This window comes from Anser brachyrhynchus (genome assembly GCF_964034855.1).
Source record: "Anser brachyrhynchus genome assembly, chromosome: 3".
Lineage (NCBI taxonomy): Eukaryota > Metazoa > Chordata > Aves > Anseriformes > Anatidae > Anser > Anser brachyrhynchus.
The window spans coordinates 108,773,754-108,788,805 of NC_137696.1; positions in this window are offsets into that span (position 1 = coordinate 108,773,754).

The following is a 15,052-nucleotide window of genomic DNA, read 5'->3' on the forward strand; positions in this document are numbered from 1 at the left end:
AAATTCGTGTTGAATAGCTATTGCACTTTAAATTCATATGTTGGCTTATTTCATAATGGTTTCCCCATGGAGATAAATCCTAAGGGTAGAAGTGTCATTCAGTCTTGGAGGAAATGATACATTGCAGTTAGTTTTGTGATTTGAGTATTTTTCTTAGATGAGTTCTTTCATTCTAAACAGAATCATTTCTCAGGGCAAAGTATCTTCCTGTAAACCTGTTAATAACATTTTGGTTGAAATGTCTGACAGAGATAATTACCTAAAAAGCGGTTTGTGACTACTTCTGTTAAAAGACTGGTGTCCCTCCCTGACAAATCACCTGTCTCTGTGGAGCTGTGAACGATGTACTCTATGGGAATTTTTACCTTGTTTGTTGGAGAGATATGAGTGATGTGTTAGTGAAATAAAGAAATTATCAAAGTTGTCAATATTGAATGGTTCGTTCTAACTGAAAAAAAATATATATAAAAAATCAGGCTTCCTATTTTGACTTTGAATTTGAAAAAAAAAAAAAAAGTAAAATGTATTGGACTCCGAATAGCTTGTTGCTTAACAATTTCTTCAGGCAAAAAATATTTTGGGAGAAAGGGAATGGAGATTGTCTAGCCAGCAGCAGCAGGAAGGTGTGCTTCACTGAGCAACGCTGAGCAAATCCAGCAGATGAAGGAGAAGTAAATTCAAACTTTGGAGGCTGAGGCCAGTCTTATAGTGCAGCTTGCTTTGTTCTGAGCAAACTCTGCACAACTAAGGCTTTTTTCTTGCTAAACTTCTGCTCTTTGTTTTTGTACCCAGATGTCATTGAAGAGAATAACTGGAGACCAGAGCTGCAGGAGGCAGAGGAATGCTGTAGCAATGAGGTCCTACAAGAGACACAACACTGATGTGAGAGTCTGATGCACCAAGGTTATCACCTCTCATCCCCTAAAACACAGAGGAGTGAAAGTCAGCTGACTGTACACAGGCATTTATTAGCATTTGAGATAATCTAGACTATTCCACACAGCCTGAGGCTTCCAGTCCAGAAGAGGGTGTGTCTCCAAGGGGTCCTGTGTCATATCAGTCAGCATCACTCAAATACCCTCAGACTGCCCCAAAGGGCCTAAACACCTATGCATCAGTTCTGGAATGAAGAGAGGACTTGCACTTCAAGTGTACTTGAGAAGCCCAGAGAGCAGTGACAGGGAGCCAGTTTTTAGCATGTAGGATCAAGTACATCCATCTGTCTGGAAAAAAGAGGGGAAGGGAAGGGAAGGGAAGGGAAGGGAAGGGAAGGGAAGGGAAGGGAAGGGAAGGGAAGGGAAGGGAAGGGAAGGGAAGGGAAGGGAAGGGAAGGGAAGGGAAGGGAAGGGAAGGGAAGGGAAGGGAAGGGAAGGGAAGGGAAGGGAAGGGAAGGGAAGGGAAGGGAAGGGAAGGGAAGGGAAGGGAAGGGAAGGGAAGGGAAGGGAAGGGAAGGGAAGGGAAGGGAAGGGAAGGGAAGGGAAGGGAAGGGAAGGGAAGGGAAGGGAAGGGAAGGGAAGGGAAGGGAAGGGAAGGGACATCCATATTCTGAATCGTACTGAGTGGGCTTCATATCACCTGATTCTGTGTGTTTGCGTGTAGAACATCTATATGAGTTAAACATTTTAGGTTCTTCTTGTAGTCAATGGAGAGAAATAAGAAATATTAGGGAATGATTTACCTACTTGACTTCATATGTTTAGTTCACAATTAGATGACTTACACCCTAAAAGTGCCTCTTTCTTTCCATTGTTTTCAAAGGGACTGTAGATAGCCATCTCACACACGGAAGTCTACAGATAAATGTTTCCACTTGGTTAAATGAATTGCACCTACACACCTACACTTTAAAAATAAGTATATGTCCAGGTTCCAAATCACTGTTTTGTTGTTGTTATTTTGTTTTGTTTTGTTTGTTTGTTTGTTTTCGGGGGAGGGGAAGACACAAAATACCTCAGTCTATTCCCTCCTAGATCAGTGGCAACATTTTGTTTAGCCAAACCAAAGACTTGTACTGGAACAGGCTCACAGGGAACTAATCACAGCACTAAGACTGTCAGAGTTCAAGAAGGGTTTACAGTTCTCTCAGACATAGGGTTTTATATTTAGGTGGTCCTGTGTGGAGCCAAGAGTTGCACTCAGTGATCCTTGTTTGTCTCTTCCAACTCAGGATATTCTGATTCTATGGTCCACATTTAGGACTACCAAGAGATGATGTTGCAAATTCAGAAGATTCGTTATATTGAAAAAATCCCTTATCCAGGGATGTTTAAATGTAGTTACTTCTAATTTAAAACAGTGAGTCAACAGTGATTTCAAAGAACAATACTATTCAGCTGAGAACAAAAATAAGAATATACTTCACTCCTCTGAACCTACACTATTTCAGTGGAACCCAGCCGATGTGACTTAATACTTGAGATACAACATTCAAAGCTTGTTAAGCAGCTTTTAACATAGAAAAGCAACCTGAAGAGTGTATTAAAAATCCAAGGATAGAAAGAGGTCAATGAGAAGCAGTTCTAAATGGCATGGCTTTTTTTTTTTCCTTTTTTTTCTTTTTTTTTTTTTCTTTTTCTTTTCTCAGTATGCTCCCTGTCAGCATGCAGTTAAGGAGAGGGAAATGGAACTAAGGGAAAATCAAATATTGGATTTTTTAACCATTAGATATAAACCAAAACACTAAAGTTTCAGACAAGTGAAGGGAAAGATCTAATTTTGAAAATTCTTCAAACACAAAAATAATTTAGTAGTTTTGGTGGTAAAAAAAAAAAAAAAAGGTGAAATAAATTCATTAAGATAGGGATGCTTGACAAGAACAGAGATATGCCTTTTATGTCAAAGCAGAAAAATAGTTAAAGATTAGTCCATTCCAAAAGGCTTCATGTAAGAGTTGTAATAATGACATCAATAGAAGGAAAAAAAAAATAATAAAAAAAATCACATGTAAAATCAAGGATTTCCAGAGATAGAAACATATTAAAGAAACAGTCTTTAAAGAGAAGAGATACTGAATGCATCATTTGGAACTGAAGCTAGATGATGAACATTTAAAAAATCATCTGAATATATATTTTGTGAATAAAAACACAGAACTGTAAGAGCTCAGACTCACAGGACATTTTATTATTATTATTATTTTATTTTTATTTATTTTTTTTTTTTTTGGTAACTCACTGGTATTCAGACCTCTGCACAGGGAATCACAGACATTTCAGGTATGAAGATTAGTCCAAAAATTCCTACTGGAATTATATCTGTAGTTTGCTCTTTAGTCACCTGGCTCAGAGAACAATATCAATTTGTCCTGTATGTTAGGTAAACATCCATAAGACAAATACCTGATAGTGAGAGAAAATTAATGAACAACTTATGGTTTGCAGGTAACTCATCTAAACCATTCAACAATCCACCATCTGAGCCAAGGGGTGTGAGAGCAGTTCACAAATGAGATATTTCCAAAACAGAGGGAAGAGAAATGAGTAACTTTATGGCTGGTTTTGACTAGCATGATCTGAAATGACTGTTCATTGCAGACCAGCACGACTAGATTTGGTAATTTTGCCTAATGGAGCTCTTTGTAGCAGCACAGATCCAGAATTGCTGTCACTGCTAGAAAGACAGATATTTGAGAGTAAGGGGGATGAAAACACATGAAGGATCCTGCTCAGGCATGTTGACTTAATGTCAAAAGGAGAAGAGGTTAAAAGGGCACTGTCTTCTCTGGAGTTCCTAAAGGTTGTGCCAGGCTCTTGTCACCCTCTCCTCATTGCTGGGTATAAGTTCTCCCTACAGTGTGCTGACTTTTGATCAGAATGATTTAAAATGAAACACTGGAACATACAAAGGTGATCTTACGAGAGGATAGACAACCTTGTTATCTTGGAGTCTTGCTATCCTTGTTATTTAAGAAAGTTTTTTTTTCAGCTTTTTTTGTTGTCAAAGCAAAATCACCTTAGATAGGCAATCTTTGGCATGCATACCCTTTGAAGAGGGACTGTCTTTTAACATGTAATATGCAGTGCAAATACTGAAAAGTAGCTTTGAGATAAAGAACACATTTACTTTTCATACCTCTTGATGAAGTTTAAAACCGGAACATAAGGAGCAAGAAGCAGGTGACCATCATCCTGCAACCATTTGGTTGCTCAGAGCAAAGCCACTCTTCTGCAGAGACCAGACACAGCAGTGGTCATCTCAGACAGTTTTGGACATACAAAAGCTTTTAAAAAAGGATCTAGTAGACCTCCACACTCTGTAATTTCCAATCCAAGCAAAGTTCTTTTCCCATATCTTAGCCACCAGGGATAAAATGAATTGTATCTGGACATGCTTATTCCTCTCCCTTGACTGTTAGGAGACATTAGGGTGCAGTGCACTTTTATGTGTTTGTTTGGTTTGTTTTGTTTTTTTTTTTTAACCAAATAAAGACAATTCAGGTTATTTTCTTTCAGCAACCATAATTAAGTGAGATGAATTCCATCCCTGGGAACTGATGATTCAAAAATAATTTATGACAATTTTTCCAAAGATGTATGGCATAGACAAAGGCAAAATGCCTTCCAATTCTATCTGAATACTTTTAAAAATTATTTGTTTGGGCAATACAGAATCTGTTTATAAAACCAACATGGAGTTGATGTTCTCTGCCCTTGAACATTCTAGTCTCTGGACTAGGATGATTGCTAGGCATATTGAACAAAGTAGAGGAAATTGTTGCCTGAGTCAGAGAACAGAACTCCATCCTTTCCCACAATAAAACAGGTTTTAGTAAAAGAATACACATGCTACTTTTTCATGTGACTCAAGAACTTTTGTTTTTATTTTCTTCCATTGTAAAGTTTATTTGCTAAGAAATGCATACACAAAGACATCTTCATGATAACCTGAATTATTGTTATTATTTTTCTAGGTACTTACCTGAAAAGCAATCTGTTTGTTTGTTTGTTTGTTTGTTTTCCCAAGGTATGCTGTACTATTTCAGTTTTTGTCAGAGTGATGGTCTAAATTCACAATGTAACTCACAAAGAATAAGAAGATTTAAGTAAGGAAAAGTACAAAAGAGACCGCCCTGTCCCATCAGTCCTACCGACCACTGCTGTCACCCATTAGATGGGTACTTTCATTAGAAGAGAACATCATATTCATAATATGCAAATGTGCCTTGGGTTAAAATGAATGTAAGTAGAAAACAAGAGATGTGCTAGACTAGGAAAATAAAAACCTCTTTTTTTCAGCAGTAGCATTCCCCTTCTGTTGTAGCAGATTATGGCCAGCGCATTGACGATAGACACAGAGCATGTGCTACTCCTGCATCTTCCATCAGCCTAACAGCACTGTCACAGCAGAACAAATTTCAAGAGTTCCTGTGGACAAGGTTGTGAAAAAGTGTCAGAAATCTACTTTTCTTGTTGCTAGAATATTTTCTCAGCATGCTTGATATTCTACCCCAAAAGATACACAAACATTATGCTGCCCATCTTTTCAAATTCAGCAACAACCAAGATGAAACATAGTGGTTGTTTCAGCAGAGTGCAGTAGACATCTTCTTTAAACAGCTATGGGACATGGGAACTGTTTGTAAGAAAATTTTTGAGTTACTGAAACAGAAACTTGTTGGGTTTTTTTGGTTGGTTGGTTGGTTGGTTTTTGTTTTTTTTTTGTTTTGTTACCTGCAAAGAGAGATTTATAAAATGTTATATATGTATCTGGAGTTCTAATAAATCATTGGAAACAGTTGGTCATACAACTTTATGCAAATTAATTCATATTAATGTGGTTATGGACCCTGCCACCTGGATGTGAAGAATGCTTTAGAGCAGTCATTAAAGGGCACTGATAAGCGGTAGCAGCGTATTGAATGAGAATAAAGAGGGCTGGTGGGCTGCCTGGAGATACTGGCATTAGGATCTGTCTTATTTTGTCATATTCATTAACCACAGAAAAGAGAAAGACTGAACAGATCTCAATGGGATTCTCATATTTCAGAACGATTGATTAGAACTGGGCCAGCTATGAGAAATGTATATAACCCGCACAATGAAAGATTACACTGAGAGGGGGCTCTGCTCCCCTCTCCAGCTGTGCACGTCTGGGTCCAGGGGATCGGGTCTCCCCATCCCTGAGTGCAAACAGGATGGCTCCTGGGGCTGAACACTTTCTGTAAGGAGACAGCAAAGAGCTTTATATTTCAGAAAGTTAATTTTCATCAGGACTGAGTTTTAATTAATAAAAATAATTCATCTTATTAAAGAAAACAAGATAATAGATAACATTAATTAATTGTTTTCATTACCTGTGTAGAATTAATATATATTTAAAAGATATAGTGTTTTATTAATTTTATTCGGGAAGGTCTTTCATAGCCTGGAAAGGAGCCTAGCAGTGAGCATAACACCCAGATACTTTCATCCCACGGTCACCTAAATTTGGGGATTTTTATTTTAATTATGATTCTCTTACTGAATTAGTTTGGTAGGTGCTTGTTCCTTCTGAACAGCTGATATTTTCATCTCTTAAGCCTTCAGGCATATGTAATGTATGAATATGTTTTCACCATTTATATTCACCTTGCATACATGTAAATTGCTAGCTCTGGTAAAATCTATTGTAAAATGATGGCTTAGGTTTCATTTCCTGTATCTGGAAAGTGGAACCATTAATTTTACTATAAAAGAAGGTATTATTATTCACTAAATAATACCTACAAATCTCTTGATGAATCTTAAATAGTTTCTAATGAGAAAGATGCATTGTTTACATCCTCTCCACAAATCCGAAGTAGGAGAACAATTTAATTTAAATATTTCGAGTAACTCAACATGAGATGAAAAGTGTGAGTGAGTGAAAAACAACATGTAATTTTGAATTATTTTTGAATTATTTTTATAGTGGAAAACTGTCCTTTCTATTTGGAGGAAAAATGTTTACCGAGAAATTAGAACAACACTGCTCACATAAAATTATAAAATTTCACTTTTAATATCTCCTATAAATCCAATTTGGAGACAGATGCCAAGGAAAGTACTGTTTCTCTTGATCAAATGGAAATGATCAAAATACCTTGTCTGATCTTGAATCTTCATAACAATTCCATAAAAATCTCATTTCAAGCTGTGAAATTGAAGCTGGCAATTTCACACTGCTCAGCAAACCCAGTTCACCAAGGTCCATGCTCAGGTACCCATCTTAAACCATTTCCAGATATTTAAGCATGTAAATACTTTAACAAAAATAAAGTCAGGGACTCGGTGCCATTTCTCTATGAAGACATGGTATTCTTGGGAGCAGATGAATTTCCGCATTATTGATGGATTGTTGCCAGCTGTTCAGCATGGAAGCACAGAAACGAGCGGTGGCTGGTTCTTCTCCACAACCAAGCCTCTTTGAAGCCAGCGAACACCAGGGCAATGCTGCTTTGCATCCTTGGAGAACGCGTTCTGGTTTATACACCAAAGGGGAATTCCTGCTGGCTTAAATCTCCACAGCATTAGTGACTGGGTATGCAGAAACTGCCAGCCGAGGTCCTATATATCAAGCTATCCATTCTGACAGCCAGGTTAGGTTAATCATTAAAGCTCTGCCTCTCTCTCTCTCAGGGTCTCAGGGGCTTTGTTTAATGCAGCAGACAGATGGCACTGAGGAAATTCAGGTGGTGCGTGATGAGATTTGTTTTTTTTTTAATGTGGTAGCTAGAATTTTTCAGATAGATTAAGTTCAATTGTAAATCACTCCTGTTCCCAGGGCTGGAGTCTTTATTAGCCCCCCAGTGCTTGCACTGAGGAATTGATCCTTCAGCAGCAACTGCACTTCATGGGGGAAGGCAACACTTTTCCTTCTTGCAGCACTCTGCACCATCTGTTAAATCCCTGTTACAAGGAGGCGATACAGTCAAACATAGCTGGTTGGTTACCCAGTGAAATCTAACCCAGTTCATTTCACTGCCCAAATCTAGATTTTTATTTCATTTTTTCTTGATTTTCTTTAACGAAGGATGTAACCCACACCATTGCTGCTCAGCAACATGAATGCACAAGACTTCAAAGCCACCCTGGCCTTAATTTCTTCACCTAGCTTTGTTTCTTTTCTTTCTTCTCATATCCAGACATTTCTGTTTATGATTCTGCTACTCTGCCAAAATTAAACATAATTTTTAACCAGCTGAAAAGACAAAGAATAAGATACAGAGTCTGGCTTCCTCCCCTCTTTGTCCCCAAAAAGGACAAAAAATACAAAATGCATCTTGTAGGTACAAATCATCCCTGCAGCTTGAAGCACTTGTCATAAATTGGTCCCTGCTGCCACTCATCAGCCTGTGACAGCATGGCTGTTTACACCAACTGAGGCAAATGGAAAACTTTGTTCTAGGAGATAGATACTCATTCTGTAAACTCCTTCTGAAGAGAAAATCCAGGAAAAAATCCAGCAGGAAAATCATTGTTCTCAAAGATTTAAAAAAAAAATAATAATAAAAAAATCCATTATGGGAAATAAACATTGTGTGAGCAAAGGTGCCCTGAAGATCTAGGAAGGAAAAAAAAAAAGTATATATTAACTGAAAGATTTCTGGGAGTAAAATTAATCCCTTCCCAAAGACTCCAGCTGAAACAAGATTTCATCCTTTCATGTGAACCAGGTCTTGCCTTTACAAAGATTTTACCAGTCAGGGATGTCACATTAACAAGATGGTTTTAAAAATTCTGTTTTCAATTTTAAAGTAATTTATAAGCTCCTACATCTGTGCAAATAATGTCTCTTTGCTTCAAGCCAGGACACTTCAATCTAAACCACACTCTATCAGTGTAAAATAAGTCTCATCAGCATACTGTATTTAAGTAGGAGCATTTGTAAGAGCAAATCAGTGGCCAAAATGCCAATAGAAAATGGGAAAGTTCAGTATGGGAAACCACTATCAGAAATAATCTCCTTGAATTTAACAGCTCAATGACAATAAAAATAATATTTTCTGGTCAGTATAATTTCTTCAGGATAGTGTTAGAGCCAGATATTAGCTTATGAGGTGTATTTTTTGAATTCTAGTATGCATTTTTTTGCCATTCTGAAGATTATATTAGATTATATTATTAAAGAAGGTTACCAGATTCTGCACTTCTGCAGTGTATACTTTAACTCCAGGATACCAGTTTATACAGGAGTTTTACATGAAAGGCAAATTTTAGACTTGAAATAGGGTGTTTTAGATATTGCTCTAATGGATTATGTCTTTCATTACCAGTAATATTTTCTCGTTTTTGTTATTGTTGTTGTTGTTCTTATTCTCTCCTGTAAGTATTTGCAAAACATCTCATTTTCTGTCTTTGAGGGTATCTCATGATCCCATGAAAAAGAAAACCAAACTTAAATTTGTGCCATTTGAGGAGTTGTTACATAGTCTAAAGAAAATTGGCTTCTACAGAAAGATTTTTGTGCTTTTTAATTTATTTATTTATTAACTTATTTTTTAAGAGTGGGTGCATTTATCAATGCAGTTCTTACAGACCGTCTCAGAATTATTTCTGTAAAAATTCAGAGGCCTGTGTCTTTACAGCATAAAAAGTGATTCGCTGTTACTGAGTAATTCAATCTCACTGCTACTTTTTTTCTTTCTTCCTCACCCCTTTGCCTATGTTTAAAGCTTGTTAAAAAAAATAAGATTTTTTTTTTCGAGGAACTTGTGCATTTCAAGAATAGAAAAGCTTAACAAAGATAATGGAGGAAGGGAGGACATGCAAACAACTTTCAAATACAAAAAAAAAAAAAAAGGCTTGATGGAGAAAAAAAGGGAGAGAGAATAATATCTCTTCAAAGAGTGAGTGGATAGGATGAAGTATTGAGAATAAAATTACACCCAGATTTATTTAGGTCAAAATGTATTTAAAAAAATGCTTTGTGACTGTAGGAGAGTGGATGATTGTCAAGTGCATGATTGTGTTTTATGAACAGTTGAAACCCAGCAGGTCTGAGGAAGAGCTGGGTATTTCTGATGCTGCCATGGGGCAGGAGCAAGGATGAGGTGACCTTTTCAAGACTCCTTCCCACCCTTTCTCCACCAGGAGGTACAGATACCTGTTCTCCCAGGATGTTTCTCTATCTCAGCCCTGAAGGACTGACCTGCCACAAAGACCACAATGAGGCCGGAAGGCGCCCATAAGTAGAGCGAGGCACGCCTGCAGCACCACCAACCAACAGGGCTCAATAATGTGAAGAGTTTGAATTGTTGCTGTTTCTAGTTTCATTTACTTTTATAAGCACTAAATTAAGGCAAAACTGACCAAGGTGAGATGTTTGGCTGGGGATCCATTTTAAGAATTCCCCTTGCAAAACAGCCCCACTGTTCTTGTAATATGTTTGAAATTACCAACTAAATAAGGTTTGCTTTTCCTTCCCAAAGCAATTTGCCAAGGAAAGGTTACATTCAGGAGAAATATGACACAACATACCAGTGTGCATGTATATATATATGCACACAGACACACACATATATATATAAAGTAAATAAAAAGCACAAGAAATTTAATAACTTCTATAATTTATCAATAGTTCAGTGCACTTAAAGTACACCTTTTTGCAGCAGACTCCTTCTTTAGGGTAAAGAGCAATGAAAATGTCATAGTTAGCCTGACAAGATGTCAGAGGCAGAAGGCAGTTGGGTACCAGGGGTGGCAGGCAGCACCCAGGCAATCTGCACACTGACTGTAGCTGTTGTTTTTGTTACTCCCGTGATAACTTCATTGCTGGCCCTCATTCATCTCTAATAGAGTGGTGTGGGAAGGCTCTTCAGACCACGGGTGTGTTCCCATTTCTTATTCCTCTCATAACACCCCAGGAGGTCAGCCAGGCTTTCGCAAATTGTTCTGTGTTCCTGCACCACGAACAACTTGCTAACAGGTAAAAATCAATGTCTGGTGGGATTATAAATTACCTCTTTTTTAATACAGAAGATGGCAAAATACAATATACCAATTGCCATTTCTGGAATACTTGTCCTTTACAGAAGTTTGAGGCATGTTGAACTGCCATTGTTTGCTAAATGTGTTTTTCCCTATCCCTCAGATGTTACTAAGCCTCCAGCTGCTCTTTTTCACTGACACATCACATGGCTGACATGCAGACACAGGGCAGGTCACATGGAAAAAATAAATTGGCTTTCTGTCAGGCTCCTGTAGGATCATTGTGAGCAACTGTCTACAGTTACTGCAAAGCCTTTAAAAATAAGGAAATTAATAAATAAGCAGCCATACAACTACATCGCAATTCTGACTGTAAAAGTGGTTTCTGTTTTATTTCTTGTTTTTGTTTGTAAAATAACATTGAAACATGGGAAAATGTAGAACAGTTGGCCAAAACATTTCACAAATGTCAGCTAGCTTTGTTTTGCTGTTATTTTGGACTGTTCTTCAGTGACATGACCAGAGGTTGTTGGTTAGACCCTCATTCACTTAGGAACTGTGAGGTGCTTTGTACCATAAGAAACATTACTGAAAATGTTATTGCAAGGTATATCCAAGACCTGACAGGCAAGATATATCCAAGACCTTACTAGATACAGCAAGGCCATCAATACAGTCTCATCTGTTTAAAACGATCTGATTCAGACAGACCTTTAAGCTGGAATTAGTGATGCCTTTTCCCTTTCCTGACTTATGCCCTTCAAAGCTTTGTTTGCTTCAGGAGAAGAAGAGGAGGAGGTGGAAGAGGTGAAAACGAGCAGAACCTCATGTCTCTCTTTTAATCAACCATAGCCAACACTGATGTGTTACAACAAATAGACACAACAAAATCACTGCAGTGTTAGACAAGAATTTCCATGATGATCTACCAATTCTTAACTTGCACTATGTTGTCTGTAAGAGGATGTGGTGAAATCTGTCCCTGCATAGGGTAATGTCCTGAAGATAGCACAGTAGATGGCAGAGGAACAGAGATGAGGTATTGAGGGAAGTCAGTAGCCAGTGGCTGGGAGAAGCAAGGGAATTAGGATTTACATCCTGGCTTGAAAAAGTCAAAGTAAAGAAGTAAGGAAGAGACTGCTATAGGAAAGCGGGAGCTGCAGCTTTGTGCAGCTGGAGTTCTGGTCTGAAGATGTGTGAAGAAAGAGAGAGGTGGTGCAGGAGAAGTGATGCTGAGTTCCTAGCTTGGATAAATAGGAAGTACGCTGAGGAAAATATACTAGGGGAATATAAGTACCTACCCAGAAGTATATGCCTTCTCTTCTTGTGCCCAGCATTCAGCAGAATACTTTAAAACCTCAAATCTATACTCCTGTATCCTGTCTCTGAAGGTTTTTTTGTTTGTTTGTTTTGTTTTTTCCCGTCAGGTCTCAAAAGGCATCAAATTTGTCCTCAAATTTTGTCTATTTTGAGATTTATCAAACTACAGTATTATTATTATTATTATTTTAATTTTTGATCTCTCCTGTAGCAGAGTGCTCATTCTTAATATTGCTCATTCCCTCCTCCCAAATGTCACTATTAAGTTTTTCAGGTTTCCTGATTCTCTGCATGTACAACCCAAATAAATTTCTCCTTCTCAGGGTTCACTAAACAGCAGCCTGTCTTTAGTAACTGACAGAGGACTTAAATGTTTCTACTAAAAAGGTCAGGAATGAAATAGCTAGACTTATCATCATCACATTGCAAAATCAACAAAAACATTGAGAAGTCATAACTTATAACTTTAAAAAAAAAAAAAAGAAAATAAATCCTTACCTGACTAAAATCTAAGTGAAATGAAATTGATGAGGGCAATACACATTCATCACAAACCTTTGAAGGATGTACTTTAGGTGTCCAAGTCTGTAAATTTTGTAATATTCACAGGTTATTTACAATGTGAGATTAATAGCAACATTAGGCAGTCTGGCTTCTAGGTTTCCTTTCCAGACTACCAGATTGGACTGACTGCAGTTTGGTAACAAAGTACTCATAAAATGCATATGAAAATCTGAATTCATGATGCTTGCTTGTGGCCCAAGGTATACTGTATTTTGTCCACCAGAACTTGATCCATCGAGACTGTCAATCCATGTTAAGGGGACTTGAAATTCCTCTCTGGGAAGACAGGTCAGGGACAGGCCTTTTAAGGGACAGAGAAATGCTCTTTCCTGATTGTTTAGACTTGTTTTCTACTTACTTGTGTAAACTGAAGGGCAGTTTAAGTTGAAAAACTATGAATAATGTATATGTAGACATATCAAGCTATTAATTTATTTTCCAAGTTGGTTAAGACATAAATTCTATAACGTAGTCTTTCTGTCTTTAAAGGTCAGGTTGATGATTTTTTTTTTTAAGAGTTGCTCACTTTTAATATGGATTTTAATCATAAATAGCAACAAAAACTGCAAGCTACTGCAACCATCAATTTCAATGGGACTATAGTGATTTACAAAAACAGAGCCAAACACATAGATTTTAAAATTTTACAGAAACTATATTGGTTGGCTTGTAATAATTGCCCAGACATTAGATACAATGCCTAGGATTTTAAGTTATACTGAATGGTATAATGTCTAGGCTGACGAAACTGACAAACAGTGAAATCAATCTAAATAAGTAGATAGATAGATAGGTAGATAGATAGATAGATAGATAAAGTCAGGCCACTGAAATAATCTGAAGGCTCTAATTAATATATATATACATATAATAATTAAAAAAAATCTTTCTGTAGATCAAGAAAATATACTGAAATTTATAGTCACTTTTAAGATAGGATCCTGCAGCACTTAGAAGAAGGAAAATTTGACATTATTTATGTAAAGAAGTCACTAGGGCTAGTCACACAATGGCAGCAGAAATGAATATTAATCACAAGATGAATTAAAAGCAATATTACCTATTATTAAATTATAGAGAGCTATTATCACAGTATGTGAGTGTCATTACTGGCTTCAGTCTGGAAATTAAGAAAGCTTAGATATCACCTTATAACAGATGGGGAAACTTAGGTAGTTGAATGTAAGGTGCCAAAAGAGATCAGCACTTTGAAACTTGGTCAAAAGCACTGCAGTAGGTGCTATGCTCAGAAAATCTGGATTCAGCATGAATATAAAACAATTCAGCCTCTAGCCAGACTCCTGAAAGCACGGTCCCACGTGGCTCCATGGGAGCGCAGTACCACCTCTGGGGATTTTGCTCACATTTCTTATGGCGATCTATAACTCTATAAAGCTGGGGTTTCTCAAGGGGCCATAGGAGACTGTTCAGCCTCACAGCCAGGTTGGTGCCTCCACAGATGCAAGCATGGCTAATGCTTGCACCCAGCCTGTCTATGGACATGAAAGACCCTGCTTTGCAGAGCAAGCAGGGTCAGAACAATAATCAAGAACACTATTCTTCTTTATTAATATGTAAACTTCAACTTGACCAGCCTTTTTTTCTATGATAACCCAGGAAGCCCAATGGATTTTTGCCTATTAGTATAAAAAGGACTGACTATCTATAAGCAGAGTAGACTGTGCAGATCCTCTTTTCTTCTATGGTCGGCTGTGGCCATCCACTGATAAGTTCTGTTCTTTTCAGTGCCATTTAAATTACTCTTTTTATCTTTACTCCACTTGCTCAGGTTCCTCCTCACTCCATTGCTCATGCTCTTGCATCACTTGTTTTCTTAATGCTCATGAGCATATGTGCTGCCAAATTCGGTGTATGAATTAGAAGAAGGGATTATTTTTAATGTAATGCTTTTGTGTGATACTTTGGTGCACAATATTAACATGAAACCCCCTCCTTCCAGTCTGTTGTGCACAGAGCATACTGTGTGCAAAGTGGGATTGTTTAGCTGTAGTTTTGGAGAAACAACATTTGAACATAAAGGAATAACAGGATGTTTTAGTTTTCTGAAAACTTTCCATATTGTAAAAGATTTCCCAGAGATCTGCTCTGACAAAAATCTCCAGTTTTTCTTTAAATGAGTTGGATGGGCTATCATTCATAAATAGGTGTTGTGCCATGTAATTTGCAACATTATTTCACTGTCTGTTTATCCATCCATCCATCCATCCATCCATCCATCCATTCATATGTGTATAAAGCAGTCACAGAATCTGGTGACTGTT